Source organism: Grammomys surdaster, unplaced genomic scaffold (assembly GCF_004785775.1).
Source record: "Grammomys surdaster isolate TR1022 unplaced genomic scaffold, NIH_TR_1.0 125692, whole genome shotgun sequence".
NCBI lineage: Eukaryota > Metazoa > Chordata > Mammalia > Rodentia > Muridae > Grammomys > Grammomys surdaster.
This window is the reverse complement of record NW_021620528.1, coordinates 772,976-781,369: the sequence shown is the minus strand read 5'-3', so window position 1 is coordinate 781,369 and position 8,394 is coordinate 772,976.

Below are 8,394 nucleotides of genomic sequence, written 5' to 3'. Positions count from 1 at the left end.
GTTGACAAAAAGAGCATAGGCTACTCCACACAGAGCTGCCTTAAACCTTATAACCACAGTCTAGAGAGAAGAACACAGTACCCAGAAACCAGAACTTTGACTCTTCCAAGGCCCTAGTTCCTGCTGTAGACCAGTCTCACCAAGTTTATTCTTGGACAAGGACACGGAACTAAAGTTCCCTTGTCCTTTCATAGAGCCTCTGAGAAAGTCTTGGGTCTGCCTGGTTCCCCACAAACACCATTTCAAAATCATGGATGACACAATAACTACGGAATAGAAATCAGCAAGGTTTGCTCTGATGATGCCAAGCCAAATTGAGATTGCTTTAACACTCAAAATATAGTTAAGATGCCAACTAATAAGCCTGGTAAGAGTATCTGATTGCCAGATTCCCATTGTGTGAAACTGCAGCAACAAACTCTGAGAAGAAATTTTAAGTTACAGCCAGAACCATTATTAAAATGTTATTTGAAATACTCAGGAAAGCCAAGCTCCAAAAGTCCCCAACAACAAATTTAGAAGATTTAACTACCATGTAATGTCAGACCATCTAAAGCTTTCATGTTCTGAGGGGAAACATTTCTTGGGAGCTAACTGTTACAGGATTTCATTCTGGAAGAAAGATACTTTTCTCACAAGTAATTCAAAACTCATAAAGCTCAGAAAAAAATGGGGGTACATCTCTTCTCTTACTTTAATGGCAGCACTGACTCAACCTTACAACCAACAATTATTATTAATGCATTTTACATTTTATTAGATTCCTACTTTCTTCCTTAATTTTTGTACAAAAATAATATTTCAGTGGTTGGGTGTGGAACTTTCTGTAGAAGCTCTACTCTACCACATATAGGACCCTATGTTTAATTCCCACCAATGGAGAAAGGGAAGAGGGAGGGGAAGCAGAGAGAGAGGCTATATGAATTTTACATTCATGCTTTGAGCAAACATTTTAATATCAACACAGAATTCAACTTTTTAGAGAGACTAGACACGCCTCTCCAATACTTGCTTTTTTTTCTGCCATGAAAGAGAGAGTTTTTCTTTGTTGAGTTCAAGAAAAAATGCATTATGAGGACAAAAAGTAAGTTATCAAAAAAAAAGTCTTCAGGTATGATTCTGAAACTACTGATTTGGCTAACTGGACGCATGAAATTACCATCTGAGAGAATAGGCAACCTGGAAAGAAAATAGCTTTGTGGAAAAGTTCATGAATTTGTCAGGGGTATATCCAGTTGAAAAAGCCTATTTATCAAGTGATTCAGACAGCAAGCAGTTGAGAACAGAGGTTTGCTGCTTTCTGATAAAGATGTATACAAAGCAAGATGTGCCAACTTGATGTTTTCTTTCAGTTTGTTTATATTTGTCATTGCTCTTATACTCCAAAATGCATCCTCTGAGGAGCAGAGAAGTGGATCTTTTCCACATCTAGGTTCCTGCTGAGCCTCTGAGCTCCACAAGCTCCCCATGAACGATTTCTCCCCTTATAAATTGAATATGAATTGACACTATGGGAAGCTGATAGGCTACAATGGGACAAAGTGTACCTTGAGTTCATGAGGAGCTTGTCCCAGGAGGCAGACTACCTCCCAGTTGGAAATTATATAGCATGGTATTTGTTCACAGGTTTTACCTTCATGTTGAATTCACTGAAAGATTTCTGAAGCATAAGTGAATTTATAGCACACATATCTAGAGTCATGTTGAAAGTGAAAATAAACCTAAAAAGTTTCCATGGATCAAAAATCAAATTTTATTTTGCTTTTTGTTTATTGGGGTAGGTTTTCCTTATGTCACTCCAGGTAGGTTGAACTCACCATTTTTCTGCCTCAGCTGCCCTAGCACTGGGATCAGAGACATGGGCAACCTCACCTAGGATTGTTTCTAACAGTTTAGTATATTATCCTTATAAAAAATATGAGAGCCTTAAAACTTGAATTGTGATTGGTAACTAAAATAGTTTTGAGAACTGACATTATAATTTAAATTAATTTTATTTGTAAGCATTATTTTGACTGAAAGAGAAAGGTGAGCTGCTTTGTAATAGTCAATATATTCATGTTTTTCTAAAACACAACTATTTCAGTCAATTTCACAGCTCTTTACCCTTTTTCTATGTTCATGTCTGCTTACAATCCATGTTGAAACCAAGCTAATCTCTTCCTGATGGACAGGTGCTGTCAACTCAGCCCTCTGTCATTGTCATGTTATTTGTACCAACTGTTTCCTTAGCCAAGTGATTTATAAGCTCAGATTATGCCCGTTTGCAAACCTAGGAACTTTAGTAGCAGGACTCATTGGATTAAATCAAAACGCAGAAGTGCAAGCATTTGCCTAACTGAACAGGGAGTTTGTAAATGCTACCTAATCATAATGCCAAAAGATAAAGATAGATGATGCCCTGCAAGCCAATTGTTATGTTTCCGTTTGTCTTGAATATACATATCTGAGAAAGACAGAAAGATCTCTTGTACATAGTTACAAATATAGGAGTAAGTTTGGATCTCAGCTTTATGTCACTTTAAGAGTGGAGTTACAGGCAAACAGCATGTGTGAACTTAACAATCTTATTAGTAGGGCTGGAGAAATAGTTCAATGGTTAAGCACACTGACTGTTTATCTAGGAGAAACTGGATCAATTTCCAGCACCCAAATGACAGCTTACAATCATCTTAAGTGTAGTTCTAGAGCCTTAAAGGACTTCTGGTAACCAAGGGCACTGCACACATATGATGCATACATTCATCCTGGCAAAAGCACCCGTGCACATAAAATAATAAAAATAAAGAAATCTACAAAAATATTTTCATCTGTAAAGGGCTTGAAGAAGTATGTTCTACACGGCTATGAAAAGACACATTATCATAACGTATGTGCATGGCACACCACCATTAGCCCGCTTTGGGAGACAAAATCTCAACAAATAATAGTTTCAGGAGAGAAAGTGTTTGCTAATTTACAAACATGTTGTTATTCAGGAAGAAATAGAGTTAAGAAAACCTTTATGATCAAGGCCCCTACTCACTGTTTTGAAGATATGTCACTTTATGAAGACACATGTCATCTTAAATGAAACCCTGCTGCCTCTTTAGAGACTGAAGATGAAAAAGACATCCAAGTGGCTTCTTCATCAGGGTAAGCTACTTCTGTGGGCATTCTCTTTATCCATGGACCATTTGCTAATGATTCAAGTCTATATATAATAGGGAGTTCTTACTCTTGTTGCTTTCTATAAGGAGGCTTTACTGTTTCTGGGTGGAATTTGTGTTTCTACCTTGTCTGTGCTGCTGTTCATTGTGAGGCATATGGCCCCTTTAGTAGATGAACAATTCTCATGTTCCACATTATTCATAAAGATTTCCTACAGTGGGTAGAGGGAATTTGTAGAGGCCACCTCCAGCAGAAAGACAGAAAGGGATGGCCTTGCCATCCCATAGTCAAAACTCTAACAATTGTTCCTGTCTGAAAGAACTGTAGGGATGGAAATGGAGAAAAGCCTGAGGAAAGGAAGGTCCAGTGACAGGCCCAAAGTGGGATCCAGCTCAAGTGGAGGCTCCAAGGCCTGACACTATTACTGAGACTATGAAGTGCTCACAAAAAGAGATCGATCATGACTGCCTTCTGAAAGACCCAACAAGCAGCTGAAAGAATCAGATGCAGATATTTTCACCCAACCAATGAATAGAAGCTTTTAACCTCTGTGGCTGAATTAGGGAAAAGCTGGAAGAAGCTGAGGAGGAGGGCGACCCTGTAGGAGGACTAGCAGTCTCAATTAACCTGGACTCCTGAGATCTCTCAGACTCTGGACCCCTAACCGGCAGCATATATCAGATGATATGAGGCCCCCAACACATATACAGCAGAGGACTGCTGGATCTGGGTTCAATCAGAGAAGATGCATATAACTCTCAAGAGACTGGAGGACCTAGGGAGTATAGAAGTGTGTATGGGTGGGGGGGGGGGGGGGGGGGGGGTTGGGGACATCCTCGTGGAGACAGGGAGAGGAGAGGAGGTATGGAATATGGAACAGTTGTAGGGTAGACCGGGAGAGGAATACATTCTGAAGTGTCAAATAATAATAATAGTAATAATAATAATAATAAAGATCTTCAGAGAATGACTTTTAGTTGTCAGGTTATATCCTGACATGTTCAGAGGGCATTCCAATCACAAAGGACATGGTCAATAATACAGTTGTTTTAATGGGTTTGTTATAATTTGCCTTGACAGGAGTATCATCTTTCCTTGGTCACTAATATGATTCTCTATAAAATATATGGCTGATCTGTCCTTATTTTACTTTACAGGGGTGGGGAAGCCTGATTTGTGATTTATCACGCCCATCATTTAGATATCTATCTATCTATCTATCTATCTATCTATCTATCTATCTATCCTTTCTGCACAAGGAAAGAGTCTATTTATATAGAACTTCATTTCCTTTGGTTCTTGAATCTGTTATCCTTTTCTTCATTATGTTTTATCTCTAACTAAAGAAAAATTTCCCAAAGGTTTTATTTTGTGATATCCCGGATGCAGCAGTATTTGGAATTCAGCGGGATCCAAACAGAGGGCCTGCAAATTGAATAATGCTGGAAGAGCTTTTTCTAATCTTTAGTCTGTTGCAGACCAATTCTATACATCAATGGACCCTCGCCTCACCTTAACTTTTTCCTGCATGTTCTTGCATACTGTTGTTAGGGTTGTCTTTTATCTGTTAGGATTGTTTCTTAGTCAGCTCTCTATTTCTTGTCCGCATTGCCCTATCCAAACTGCTTTGTAAAATAGCTTTTAGAAAACATCAGCTGCCAGGTGTCAACTTTCTGGTTTTCAAATTTTAAATGCCATCTTAGGCAGGACCTTTGTTGTGTAACCCAGAACACTATGGATTCTGGCTTTTTTTTCTTGTTTTAATCACCTGTTTTGTCTGTTTTAATTATTATTGTATGTTGGATTCATTTACCTTTTAAGAAACAAATAGGGAATAAATAACAAAACGCTTAAAACATCAAATACTAAGCAAAAATGTCCATCTGAACTCTGAAATAACTGTCTGAAAATCTACAAATCAGCTTACCTGTACAGATAACCCACTCATTTAGAGAAAGAGAAGGCTGAGGAAAGGAACTTTAATGCTACTGCCTCATTCTCTTTACTGGGTTCAAGTGACCATCACACATTTGAATACAATCAGGTCTTTCTTCTCAAACAAAAATATAGTGTGTGGCTGTGGAATTTATTATCACAAGCTAAAGTATCTGGATCATATATTCTGTGCACTTGAATTGGAAATAGTTGAGAGAAGACTCGGTTTGCCTGAATTCTAAAACTTTCACATCATACATGTTTCAATAAACATCATTTTCCTAACTTCAAATAGTTTTAGTAATACAAATTACTGATGAATTGCTGCCAAATTGATTTCTTATTAGACTTTATTTCATACTTACATCATTCTTTGTATGTAAATGTTTCTTTAAGAGGTCCAATAGGACAGGATGTTTCCTTCAAACAACCAATAGCTCAGACAGCAAATATAGAAATTTAAACATGAGATATGTAACAAATAGATAGAAATAGAAACATGTTGCATGTGACAAGCTTGACAAGGACAGGGAAGCAGGGAGTGCTATACGGAGAGTGCTCTGGAGACCCAGCCTACTTTCCTACTCTGCTTACCTTATCATGCACAGAGCTTGACAGTGGATCCTTCATTTCTAAGGCAAATTAGTTCTGGGTAAAGATGCCAGGCAAAGTTTTAGAACAGCCAAAAAGTTCATTAGAAATGCCTAAGGGTTAAAAGTCCTCATTTTACATATGAGAGGAAGTTTGGAAACAGCCTTGGGAATGGAGAAAAGTGGAGGTTGGGGGAAAATGAATTTTTGTTGTTACAATGCTAGGACTCTAACCAGGGACTTCTGTCTCTCAAGCACAAGCTCTAACACTGAACTGCACTCCCATTCTTGAAAGAATTTGAATAGTTCAAAGAACCTAATCATAAATAAAGAAAATAATGACAGGAAATGTTTGTCATTTAGAGAACATTACATGTTTCCTCACCTGCAGCATTTAAATACAAGTTAGGGGATTGCAGAGTCTTTGGAGATGATTCTGTATGTGCATATATGTACGGCATGTGCATGTTATGAATGAAAATTGCCAGAAAGAAGTTGTGTCTATAGAGACTGATTGATGGATTAGAATTACAGTGCTACGGAAAGATTGGAATGCTATGAGTCCAGAGGCTAGTCCTCTTAACCTTGGCTACCTTCAGGCCACCCAGAATAGCCACTCCTCTACCTCTGTAAGAATGAGCATTCTGAACTAGTAGATAAAAAAATCTTTGAAATCTCTTAACTTAGTGGCTTTCTCCGTCCTGCTGCAGCCACTTCTCTGCTGTACCCACCAATGTAGTTTTTAAACTTGCCTTGATTTGTGATTTTTTATTCTTCTGTAAAACTACATAACTTCATGAAACTACTTCTATGTGGGAACGTGGAACTTTGGGTAACTGAAAGCTGTATTCCTGAGCCACGATTACTCAGAAAGTTTTCACAAGAAATTGTCTTCTATTCTGTTTAAGATGAGAGCTGTGGTTTGTGTGTCTACAATATGTGTGTGGTTTGTCAGAGATGAACACTGAGTGTTTTTCTCTATCTGTACATAAAATTTTGTCTAGTTTTGTCCTTTCTCTTTTCTCTCTCCCTCCCCCTCTCTTTTTCTTTCCTTCTATCTTTCCTTCCCTTTGACTGTCCTTTCTTTTCTTTCTTTTTCTTTCTTTTTCTCTCTATCTCTTTCTCCTTCTCCTTCTCCCCCTCCTCCTCCTCGTCCTCCTCGTCCTCCTCCTCCTTCTCCTTCCTCTGTCTCTCTGTCTCTCTGTCTCTCTGTCTCTCTGTCTCCCTGTCTCCCTGTCTCCCTGTCTCCCTGTCTCCCTCCCAACCTCCCTCCCTCCCTCTCCCCCTCCCCCTCCCCCTCTCCCTCCCCCTCCCCCTCTCCCTCTCCCTCACCCCCCAAGACTAGTTCATTCACTAAACTTGGAGATTGACTGGCAGGCTAGCTAAACTAATCCTCAGAATCTACATATTCTTCCTCCCTGATGCTGGGGTTACAGATGTCTGCCACCATGCCTGGATTTTATGTGAGTTGTTGGGATTTACTCACGGGCCCTCGTACTTCTCCAGCAAGCACTTTACCCCACTGAGCTTCTCAGTTACCATCTTCTGTCTTACCATTCATCATCTGTGTTACTGAATGTGGATCATTAGGTAGAGTGAATGATGTATACCATTGCTCATTTTATGTTAAATTGAACTAGCTTAAGGACATGTATTAACTCAACACTGGAGTTCTGATAATTGCCTTAGACCATTATCTTCGGTAGCAAGGGAATGTGAAACATGGTTATAGTCCATACATCACTGGTATTGGTTGGATATGGACTGCAACAATCTAGAAGTGTAGGCTGGAGAATGAAAATCATCATTCAGATCAGCTAATTAGGCATGCACTATGTGGGGGTATTCAGTGAGGTGCTGGGATGAAAACACTCTAAGTTACCATAAGGATAATAACTGGGAAAGAAGCTCTATTACCCTCTCTCCTCCTTTTTTTTTCATATCTTTCTTTCTCTTTTGGCTTCTGGATGAGCCAGCCATTTATCACTACCCCAAATTGTACACTGCAAGCTGCTTCACTCTATTACCAATTTCTTCTTATGCCTCCCCCATCGTCTACCCTTTCAGCTCTGTACTATGTAGATCAATTTGTTCTCTTTTTGTTTGCTTACTTTCCTCTAATTATTACTTATAGCATTCTTTTCTCCTTTATCTTATGGGCTGGGTGTTCTTAAAGTGCTATAATGTAGTTTTGCTGGGAGTATAGTACCTTCAAGATATGGGAGACTGATGTCAAGAAGAGAAGGACACTGTCCAAAGAGCTAAAAGAAACACAGACAAGTCAAAGCATCACTCTTTTAAGGTGAGTGTTGTGTTTTTATATTGACAAACTTAATGATATAATGTGACTCTTAGAATTTATGATATTTGTATAATAGACTGTTTTCTTATAAACAGATGTGTAAATTTCCTTAGGTGCCTTTGAGTCACAAGTGTAGCTCATTTAAGATTTTCTAAATCTCTTTGCTCAGAACATGAATTTGGCAGTGGCTATCTGGCTGGAGAGCAAATACTGCATTACTAGGACTAGCCTGTATTCATGATCAGGAAGACTTATCTCACTGCAGGCCATGTGCTAACTAGATGACAGTCCTCTCAGCTTCCAGATGCCACTAGATGTCCCTCCTACCCAGTACTGAAATGCAGCTGTACTTTTATATATGCTGGGGTCTCTGAGATGCAAAAGAGGTATAACGGGAGAGAGGCTTGGGTGTGATCA